The sequence below is a fragment of the Cherax quadricarinatus genome, unplaced genomic scaffold (assembly GCF_038502225.1).
Source record: "Cherax quadricarinatus isolate ZL_2023a unplaced genomic scaffold, ASM3850222v1 Contig420, whole genome shotgun sequence".
Classification (NCBI taxonomy): Eukaryota; Metazoa; Arthropoda; class Malacostraca; order Decapoda; family Parastacidae; genus Cherax; species Cherax quadricarinatus.
The window spans coordinates 175,533-187,083 of record NW_027195446.1 but is presented as its reverse complement, the minus strand read 5'-3'; the positions used below and the strand labels follow the sequence as shown (position 1 = coordinate 187,083).

The following is an 11,551-nucleotide window of genomic DNA, read 5'->3' as shown; positions in this document are numbered from 1 at the left end:
GGAATGTAATAAGTTCTCCTTTCGACTCCATGATGAAGCATCAATAAGTAACTTCACTGCTGAACTAAGCTCAGTTGACTCTCTCACAGAATTTTTTGATGTTGTTGGTATCAATGAATGGGTAGAGATATTTCTAAACAAAATACTATACATCAGTCCTCACTAAATTAATCAGAAAGTTCAAGGAACTATAGTATTCTAATAGATTTACTGAAATGAAAGGAGACACAAAAAAGACCTGGAAAACACTCTCAGATCCTGGACACCACAAACTGAACACAGTAATATTGTACTAAATGAAACAAACTGAAACTCCAGCCTACTGATACAACTAACAAGTTAAATGGTTTCTTCTCAATCACAGGATCAAATCTCACCAGTAAAATTCCAACTGACAATGTCTGAGTTAATAATTATCTAGTTGGAAACTTCCCAACATCCCTCTATCTTACACCAACACAGCCCACTGAGGTTACCATAATTATTAACTCTTTAAAAAACAAATCAGAAAATGTAACCCAAGCACCACTACTACTCTATAAATGAGCGGCTCGAATCCTTTCAACCACCATTGCATTACTCTCTAACAAATTACTAGAAACCAACACTTTCTTGGCATCACTCAAGCTAGCAAGGATTACACCAGTACACGAAGGTGGTGACCCAGCAGATGTAAACAATTATACACCAATATCAAACTTGTCTTTACTTTCCAAAATCTTTGAGAAACTCATATACTAAAGCATATTTATACTCCTTCATAACATCACAAAGCATCCTTAACCCATGCCAGTTTGGCTTCAGGAGAAACAAAAGCACAAATAACACAATAATAAAAATGCTAGACCTACTTTACACAGCACTGGACTCTTTATTGACCTCAAGAAAGCTTTTGATACAGTAGATCAGAGCATCCTACTCCTCATGCTTGATCATTATGGTATAAGAGGCCATGGAACTGCATTTATCAAGTCCTACCTAACTAATAGAAAGCAATACGTCTCTGTCAATGACACAACCTCCTCAACAAGACCCCTGGACACTGGTGTACCACAAGGTAACATTCTTGGCCCCCTCCTTTTCCTTTTATACATAAATGATATTACAAACACATCACAACAACTTATGTCTGTTCTCTTTGCTGACGACATGACTTTTGTCATCTCCCACTCAAATCTAGCCTCACTCAACACTATTGTTAATGAATAACTTGCAAAAATAGCAACCAGGCTGAGTGTCAGTAAACTCACACTTAATATAGACAAAACTTTTAACATTATGTTTGGGAGTAGAGCAAGTGAGGTCCAACTAAACATTATGCTGAACAACACCCTTATTGCTCAACATAATGATGGAAAATTCCTGGGTCTGCACCTTGATAGTAACCTGAAATTAAACACATAACAAAGTTTCTAAAACAGTTGGCATCCTCTCAAAGATACATTACTATGTACCACAAACAGCACTACTTATACTATACTAATCACTGATCTATCCATACCTCACCTATGCTATTTGTGCCCTGGGTTTCACGATGAAAAACCACCTAAAATCAATAACACAACATAAAGCCACAGTGCAAACAATCACACAATCCACTGCTAGACAACACAACCCCCCACTCTTCAAAGACCTATACCTACTCAATATACAAAATACAGTGGACCCCCGCATAACGATTACCTCCAAATCCGACCAATTATGTAAGTGTATTTATGTAAGTGCGTTTGTACGTGTATATTTGGGGGTCTGAAATGGACTAATCTACTTCACAATATTCCTTATGGGAATAAATTCGGTCAGTACTGGCACCTGAACATACTTATTGAGTGAAAAAATATCGTTAACCGGGGGTCCACTGTATTCACTCGATCTATTGTGCAACCCACATTTACAGAACAATCAATTCTAATATAAATCCCAACCTGAAACGCTTTCTTGACAGTTGCAATAGGGCTCAGACACAACACTAGGCACAAAAACCTCTATGACACTCCGTGTGTCAGGCTGAATCTTTTCAAAAAAACAAGACGTTTTGCCCACGAGAGAGAATTGATAAAGTCCCTGGTGGGCGAAACATCTCAGTAAAATGCAATTAGCACTGTGTGTTGTTCACACAACCCCCGCATACTCTGTACATGGAAGGGCCCATGCTGCGTGAAACCGGCCACCCTAGCTTGTAAACAATGGCACACTAGGTGAAGGCAGGACAGCTGAGGCACGCTCAGCTGGACAGACAGACAGACACATTTGGGACGAATGCTGTTAGTCAAGTTTTTCATCGTTGGTCGGGCCAAAATTTTTATGTTAAAACGCTTTGTTGGGCGATTTTTTCGTTAGATGATGCCTTCATTGGTCGGGGGTCTACTGTATCATGTCAAATCAAAATATCATTATTATAAGAAATATTTATATCTAATGATTACCTTACAAATAAATGATGAGCAAAGGCAGGTATCAAGAGCTGGAGCTCTACCTTTTCAGATATAAATGAGTGAAAATATCCAAATATAAAAATTAACTTACCATCCTCAATGGCCCTTGAGTGAAACTTTGCTGTCGGTGGAACTGAGTGCGATGTGGTCAGTGGTCCAGCAGTGGGACTGGCCAAGATGTTGCCTGTGGTCAGTGGTCCAGCAGTAGGACTGGCCAAGAAGTTACCTGTGGTCAGTGGTCCAGCAGTAGGACTGGCCAAGATGTTGCCTGTGGTCAGTGGTCCAGCAGTGGGACTGGGCAGCAAGTTGCTTGTGGTTGGTAATCAATGGGTACTGGATGTAATGCTCCCTGTGTTGGGATAAACATCTTTAATTGTACTTAATACAGACAATTATTTATTATAAATAAAGAAAGGTTAACCCTTAAACTGTCCAAATGTAGATCTACACTCGCTCGCGTGGCGCTCCGAATGTGGATCTATGTTCGATTTTACATGCTTTCTTGTGTAAAAAAAGGTAGATTTACGTTCGGAGTGCTACTCGAGTGAGCATAGATCTATGTTTGGACAGTTTAAGGGTTAATTTGCAGGTTTATGTTCCATGGGCATCATGAATTATGAATACCAAATTTTTGTCATTGCTACAACTGAAGTTTTTCAGTTTCTAAATATGCTTCTCTTATTTACTGATTCTGCAGCTGTTGAATATAAATAAAGATTACACCACATACAGTGAGGTATGTTGTAACAAACAATTTACACAACAAATATTTACATAAACATTAATTCTCTCCTCTGCCTCCTGTCCTGCAAGTTCAGCAACATGAAACTAGGATAAAATACAGTATTTTTTTATTATTTTTGTACTAATTTGTTTTATTACAAGTGTTAATGGTATTCTTTATTTCTAGAGTTTAGATGCACATTTATGCATTTTTCACAATTTTATATTATATTTTTCATTGTTATGTGGTTATATTATAGCATACCTCACTGTACATAGAATACAAGTACGTACTATAAAAAGAATTGTATATCAAGTACTATATACAAGTACTATATACAGTGTTTCATTTTATGGCATACTGTTAATGCAGCGATGTCAAATTATGAAAAAAATTTGCTATATGGCAAACGGTCTTTCAAATACAGAATGCCTCACCTGGTTTTTTACATTCTCTGTGACTACATCTGTTATGTCTGGGAACTTTCCAAAATTTCAAGTATTTTAAACCTTTCAGGGTTTCCGACGTACTAGTATGGCTTACACACCATGGTTATTCTTGTACTAGAATGCCTAAACTCTAGCGCCTTCAAATCTAGTGAGAGAAAGCTGGTAGGCCTACATATGAAAGAATGGGTCTATGTTGTCAGTATGCACAGCACAAAAAAATCCTGCAGCACACAGTGCACAATGAGAAAAAACAAACTCCGACCGTGTTTTAGGATTAAAAGTGACTTTGCAGTGTATTATCGTATGGTATTTATGTGGTATTCTAGTTTTCCTGATCTCATTTTATAGAATGGAAGACATATTACAGAAACAGAGATGATTTTGATTGGTGTCTTAATGAAAAGTACCTTGAAATTGAGCTCAAAGTAGCAGAAACGTTCTATTTTTACCAAATTTCAAAAGTAAACAAATCATGTCAAGCGTCCAATACATGTCAACTGGTGAGTCTAATATTCTTTCACAAGTGCACTGATATTATTTATACCATTTTGACACCATTTCTACACTAATGCAGTAGTCTGCATAACAGTAAATCTTCTATTTTTTGTGAGAATAAAAATTCAAAATCAAAAGCAAAAGAGATGTAAGAGGCGCCTGGGGACATAACTAATGAACAGCAAAAATGTTATTTTAGTGTCAGGAATGTCTGTCTTGCTTATTCTGGACCCTATTTGGAAATTGCCATCTTCTGAAATCTGTGTGTAATTGGCAAAATTGCCAATTTCTGACCACTTTATTGCATATTTGAAATCAGTAAATGGGTGATTTCTTGTATTCCTTCGATAGAAAAGATGGAGTTCTAGTGAAATAGATACGATTTTTGTCGACTAGTACACTGAAATTGGCCAAAAGCAGAGCTCAAAGTGGGTGAAATTGCCGATGGGTCAACTTTGTTGAGACCGCTAACTTTGCGAGAGCTTAATTCCGTAACTTTTCCATCAAATTTCATACTTTTGGTGTCATTATGATCGGGAAAATATTCTCTGTCATTTCATAAGAAAAATTTTTTTTTTCCAAAATATTATCAACCCTGAGAACGAGTTTAGGAGAGGGCCTCTCAACGTTTTAACGGGGCATATTTTATATGTACTCTGATAATTATACTTATGTGTACCTGTACAGGTATCATCCGACTTACAACCGAGATCGGTTCCGACAAACCGGTCGTAAGTCGAAATGGACGTTAGTTAAACCTTACTACTGAATATGAACATCATGGTTTTGTAATGACTTTATTTTATTGTTTTATTTTGGTATTTAATTTTTTACTTTACTTTTTATGCTGTTAGTACTGTATTTTATACTGAAAGGTTTAGGATAAACACTGTGTACAACACAGACAGTTTTTTATTTCCCAGAAATTTGACATAGAAAACACGGTCATAAGTCAAATGGTCGTATGTCGAGCAGGTCATAAGTCGGATGGTATGTGTACCTAAATATATTTACACACTGTGCTGGTGTGCAGGTACACATTAAAATCACTAAGTCTCTCTCTACTCATGACGCCAATACTACATAATAATCACTCTTGGGCACATCAAATGTCTTATTTTACATTAATATTAACCTTTTCATTAATCCATCTATGATATTTTCCTCAGAATTATATAAGAAACACGTTTCACAGCATATAAACATTATACACACTAACAGAATAAAAATTGACGTATAAGATTTGTTTACAAAGCGGCTGTGTAGGTAGTGTCGGAAGAATTACGTTTTCTCTAGTCAAACACTGGGGGATAACTGTAGAAAAATATTAGTTTTGTATGCCTTCACTCTAAATATAGTAATTCACAACCCTTGTGGGTTTAGTGCTTTTTAATTATGATAATAGCAATAATATCTTCATTCACTCTAAAAATGGTGTGTTGCATGAGATTGGGAGTGTTCCTGTTTGTTTATTCTGAACTAACTTGTACAACTTGTACACAATGTAAGAGTATTTGTATTGTGAGGTAATTATTATTATTATAATAAAAAATATTTTGAGGTAAAAGTTTTACAAAGTCTTACAAAAGTATGTGAATGAACTAAAAGTAGACGCATATTAATATGCATTTATTTTGCCTGACCATGTGATTGCCCACTACCTGTTCAGTTTGTGTTGTTACATTGTTGGAACTCTATCTCTTTCTCTCTCTCATTTACTCTTTCGTTGACTAAATGGCTCTCATTGACGATGGCGTCTAAGCTTAGTTGTGACAAAAAGAGGAGTCGTAAGCCTCTTGCTTTAAGTGCCAAGTTAGAGGATGATGGTGTGCCATTCTGATTTTATTCAATAAATACCCTGCCACTCACCTCTCACATTAATTTTAAGGTAAGTAATAAGTGTACTCTGTGTGTATCTTACCTTTTATTGTATTTTTAATGCCTATTTTTATTGTTAACTTAATATAAGTTAGTGTAAACTTGTTGTCTGGCATTTATTGCATAATTTATATGTACTATGATAATAATACTTGTGGACCTATGTGGTAGCCGGGCAGAGGGACAACATTACGTTATCTCTGGTCAGGCAGCAGAGAAAACGTGTATGAATCTGTGTTTCGTCCATCCACTCCCCCACTCCACTTTTGTTTACAATTTTTTGGCATGAATTATTCAATACTTCTCCCTTCGTTTATGATGGCATCTAAAGGTAGTTAGAAACGATTAAATTCAGTGAACAAGGGATGTCAATGCTAATAATATGGCTCTGGGTCACAGTGTAGGTAGCTGCTCTGACTTTCTACAAATAAATACTACTCACCTATCTTCCTACATTAAGACTACACATATTTTAAGGTAAATAATGAGTGTACTGCATGTGTATTTTAACTCTCTGGGCTGTTTTATATGTTGTATATTAAGTATGAGATGGGGAGCCAGGGCTACCTACACCTGACTTCCTACAAATAAGTACTACTCACCTCTCGCCTTACATTAAGATTACAAATACTTTAAGATAAGTAATGAATGTACTGTGTATGTATTTTACTTAGTGTGTTTTTAATACCTAGTTCTATTACTAACTTAATCTAATTTAGTGTAAACTTCTTGTCTGGCATTTATATGCATTTATAAATGGAAAAAACGGAGTTCTGCTTTCCGGCAATGTCTGCTTTCCAACGATAGCCTGGAACCTAACCCGCCGTATAAGTGGGGCCTTACTGTACAATTTTAATGGTGGTATTAAATATGGAGTGTAAACAAAGAGCTTCAATGCTGCTGTTCATCTCAAGTAAACATCTGCATCTGATGAACCATCTTCCTGTGTCTGCCACACCATCTAAATCTGATAAACCATCTTCCTGTGTCTGCCACACCATCTAAATCTGATAAACCATCTACTTGTGTCTGCCACACCATCTATACCTGATGAACCATCTACCTGTGTCTGCCACACCATCTACAACTGATGAACCATCTACCTGTGTCTGCCACACCATCTACAACTGATGAACCATCTACCTGTGTCTGCCACACCATCTACAACTGATGAACCATCTACCGGTGTCTGCCACACCATCTACATTGTTACTGTAAAGTTCCTCTGAGTCACAATAAATTATTCTACATCACCACTAAACCACACACCAATACTTTACTTTGCTGTACATCTGTTACTTCATTTATCCACCGGAAAAAATAATAAAATTATCATACTGTACTCTACTGCATTGTACTGTGCTAGTACATGTACTGTGCTAGTACATGTACTGTGCTAGTACATGTACTGTGCTAGTACATGTAGACTTTTCACTGTCCACACTCCCATAATTAATAATGCTCTCAGTGTCCACTTTTTTTTTTAAGGAAAAAAAAATCTCCCAAAATGGAAGATAATTTTTACTGAAGGTAATGACTTGAAAAGTATGAAATTTGATGGAAAACTTAAAGTTTTACACAGATGCAAAGTTTGTGAACCTGGTACAATCTGCACATTAGCAATTCACCCAACTTGAGTTCTAGTTTAAGGCAATTCCACTCTTCCATTCAACCAAATTCAATATTACTAGTTAGTTTACTCAGGTATACACAAATAGTTACATAGATTATCATACATAGCAGTATATGTGTAGGGAACCTGGGATGACCCAAAAAAATCAGTGTTTGAGCACAAAGAACTGCCATTCAACTATTACAACTACACTATAAAGTCCACAGAAATCGGTAATCTGGCCAAGTTTACACAAAAATAAAAAATGACAATTTATAAACACAGTCCAAAATATTCAATGTAGATATTCTTGGCACTAAAACAAAATTTTCCCTGTTCATTATTCACATTCCCAGCACCATTCTTTATTAAACTTGCTTTCCATGTTAAATTCATAATCATGGAAAAAATAAAGATTTACTCTATTTCTTGGATAACAAAATATAACCAGGAATTATTGGTCACGGTTTATGGCATCCCAATAATTGAATCTGAACTATTATTAAAAACCCATAAAACAGAGCAGGGGGTTAGGGGGACCTTACCAGTCCTCAGAAAAATTGACAAAAATAGAATATTTTTGTCAATTTCAAGCTACTTCTAGTCCTGAAAACAACCTAGAAAGCTAGCATAGGCATGACAAACTCTAACTTAAGTCCCCTTAACCCTTTGACTGTCGCAACCCCCAATCCTGAGGTGTCTCCTGGTGTCGCAAAATTTAAAAAAAAAAAAAAAATTATTTTTTCTTATGAAATGATAGAGAATCTTTTCCCGATTGTAATGACACCAAAAAAACGCAATTTGATGGAAAACTGACGGAATTATGCTCTCGCGAAGTTAGCGACCTCGGCGCTGTTTACAAATCGGCGATTTCGCCCACTTTGAGCCCTATTTTCGGCTAATTGTATTGTTCCAGTCGCCCAAACTCATAGCTATTTCTTTAGAACTTCATTTTTTCTATCGATTGAGTACAAGAAACTGCCCATTTACTGATTTCAACTACCTAATAATGTGGTCAGAAAATTGCAATTTGGCCAATTTCACGAAAACTAAAAAATATGACAATTTCAAAATAAGGTTCAGAATGAACAATGCAGACATTCCAGGCTCTAAAATAACGTTTTCTTTGTTCATCAGTCACGTCTCCAGGCCCCTCTGATATTACTCTTGCTTTCTATTTTGAATTTTTATTCAAACAAAAAATATTAGACTTACTATTATGCAGACTACTGCAATGCTGTAATAACTGTATAAATAACATCAACCCATTCATGACTGCATATTAGAATGGCTAGTTGGACATTTATTGGACAATGGCATCATTTGTTTACTTTTGAACATTGGCAAAAATCAAACATTTCCCCTACTTTGAGCTCCATTTCTAGGTTCTTTGTATAGTAAAATCAATCAAAAACACCACTATTTCTGTAATATGTTTTCCATTCTATCAAATGAGACTAAGAAAACGAGAATACAACCATAAATACTATACGAAAATAGACCACAAAGTCGGCATTTTAATTAAAAAAACCGGTCGGAGTTTTTTTTTTCTCATTATGCACTGCGTGCTCCAGGATTTTTTTTATATGGTGCACACTGACCACACAGACCCATTCTCTCACATGTGGGCCTACCAGCTTTCTCCTGCTTGATTTGAAGCCGCTAGAATTTATGAGTATATATACGTCAAACACGGCACCTCGTAAAACGTATATATACGACCGCGACAGTCAAAGGGTTAAAGCCGTCAACATGACTCATGAAATCATAATGACATGATTGCAAACATACCATATAACAGGCAGGATTAGAACCTGCACCATACTAGCTGGAGATTTGTCTGTAAAAGCTTGCATTTGTAGTCACAGTGGTGCCTATGCTAACCTTCCTATGGTGTATAAATATACCTAATTGGATGACTCTTGTTGTCACTTGCTGGTCCAGTGGCTAATGCATTGGTGTGGAGTTTTATGACTCTCTGATCACGGTTCTTAACCCGCCCATGGTATGGTTTCTTTGCAATTGTGTCATTGCGATTTTGTGAGTCTCACCTTGTACTCTGTTGCCAACTTCCCTCTAATTCTCACCTTGTACTCTGTTGCCAACTTCCCTCTAATCCTCACCTTGTACTCTGTTGCCAACTTCCCTCTAATCCTCACCTTGTACTCTGTTGCCAACTTCCCTCTAATCCTCACCTTGTAATCTGTTGCCAACTTCCCTCTAATCCTCACCTTGTACTCTGTTGCCAACTTCCCTCTAATCCTCACCTTGTACTCTGTTGCCAACTTCCCTCTAATTCTCACCTTGTACTCTGTTGCCAACTTCCCTCTAATCCTCACCTTCTACTCTGTTGCCAACTTCCCTCTAATTCTCACCTTGTACTCTGTTGCCAACTTCCCTCTAATCCTCACCTTGTACTCTGTTGCCAACTTCCCTCTAATCCTCACCTTGTACTCTGTTGCCAACTTCCCTCTAATTCTCACCTTGTACTCTGTTGCCAACTTCCCTCTAATCCTCACCTTGTACTCTGTTGCCAACTTCCCTCTAATTCTCACCTTGTACTCTGTTGCCAACTTCCCTCTAATCCTCACCTTGTACTCTGTTGCCAACTTCCCTCTAATCCTCACCTTGTACTCTGTTGCCAACTTCCCTCTAATCCTCACCTTGTACTCTGTTGCCAACTTCCCTCTAATCCTCACCTTGTACTCTGTTGCCAACTTCCCTCTAATCCTCACCTTGTACTCTGTTGCCAACTTCCCTCTAATCCTCACCTTGTACTCTGTTGCCAACTTCCCTCTAATCCTCACCTTGTACTCTGTTGCCAACTTCCCTCTAATTCTCACCTTGTACTCTGTTGCCAACTTCCCTCTAATTCTCACCTTGTACTCTGTTGCCAACTTCCCTCTAATTCTCACCTTGTACTCTGTTGCCAACTTCCCTCTAATCCTCACCTTGTACTCTGTTGCCAACTTCCCTCTAATTCTCACCTTGTACTCTGTTGCCAACTTCCCTCTAATCCTCACCTTGTACTCTGTTGCCAACTTCCCTCTAATCCTCACCTTGTACTCTGTTGCCAACTTCCCTCTAATCCTCACCTTGTACTCTGTTGCCAACTTCCCTCTAATCCTCACCTTGTACTCTGTTGCCAACTTCCCTCTAATCCTCACCTTGTACTCTGTTGCCAACTTCCCTCTAATCCTCACCTTGTACTCTGTTGCCAACTTCCCTCTAATCCTCACCTTGTACTCTGTTGCCAACTTCCCTCTAATCCTCACCTTGTACTCTGTTGCCAACTTCCCTCTAATCCTCACCTTGTACTCTGTTGCCAACTTCCCTCTATTTCTCACCTTGTACTCTGTTGCCAACTTCCCTCTAATCCTCACCTTGTACTCTGTTGCCAACTTCCCTCTAATCCTCACCTTGTACTCTGTTGCCAACTTCCCTCTAATCCTCACCTTGTACTCTGTTGCCAACTTCCCTCTAATTCTCACCTTGTACTCTGTTGCCAACTTCCCTCTAATTCTCACCTTGTACTCTGTTGCCAACTTCCCTCTAATTCTCACCTTGTACTCTGTTGCCAACTTCCCTCTAATCCTCACCTTGTACTCTGTTGCCAACTTCCCTCTAATTCTCACCTTGTACTCTGTTGCCAACTTCCCTCTAATCCTCACCTTGTACTCTGTTGCCAACTTCCCTCTAATCCTCACCTTGTACTCTGTTGCCAACTTCCCTCTAATCCTCACCTTGTACTCTGTTGCCAACTTCCCTCTATTTCTCACCTTGTACTCTGTTGCCAACTTCCCTCTAATCCTCACCTTGTACTCTGTTGCCAACTTCCCTCTAATCCTCACCTTGTACTCTGTTGCCAACTTCCCTCTAATCCTCACCTTGTACTCTGTTGCCAACTTCCCTCTAATCCTCACCTTGTACTCTGTTGCCAACTTCCCTCTAATCCTCA

The 11,551-nt window shown here is 38.0% G+C and overlaps 1 long non-coding RNA gene across 1 annotated transcript in view; it reads right to left on the bottom strand.

Annotated features, from left to right (window-relative positions):
• Positions 1–272: 272 nt before the first annotated feature.
• Positions 273–11,551, bottom strand: part of LOC138851361 (uncharacterized) — a 114,830-nt gene continuing 103,551 nt past the window's right edge. Inside the window, exon 3 of the long non-coding RNA XR_011391178.1 lies at positions 273–2,784. This is a non-coding gene — a long non-coding RNA (uncharacterized lncRNA). The remainder of the gene's footprint in view (positions 2,785–11,551) is intronic.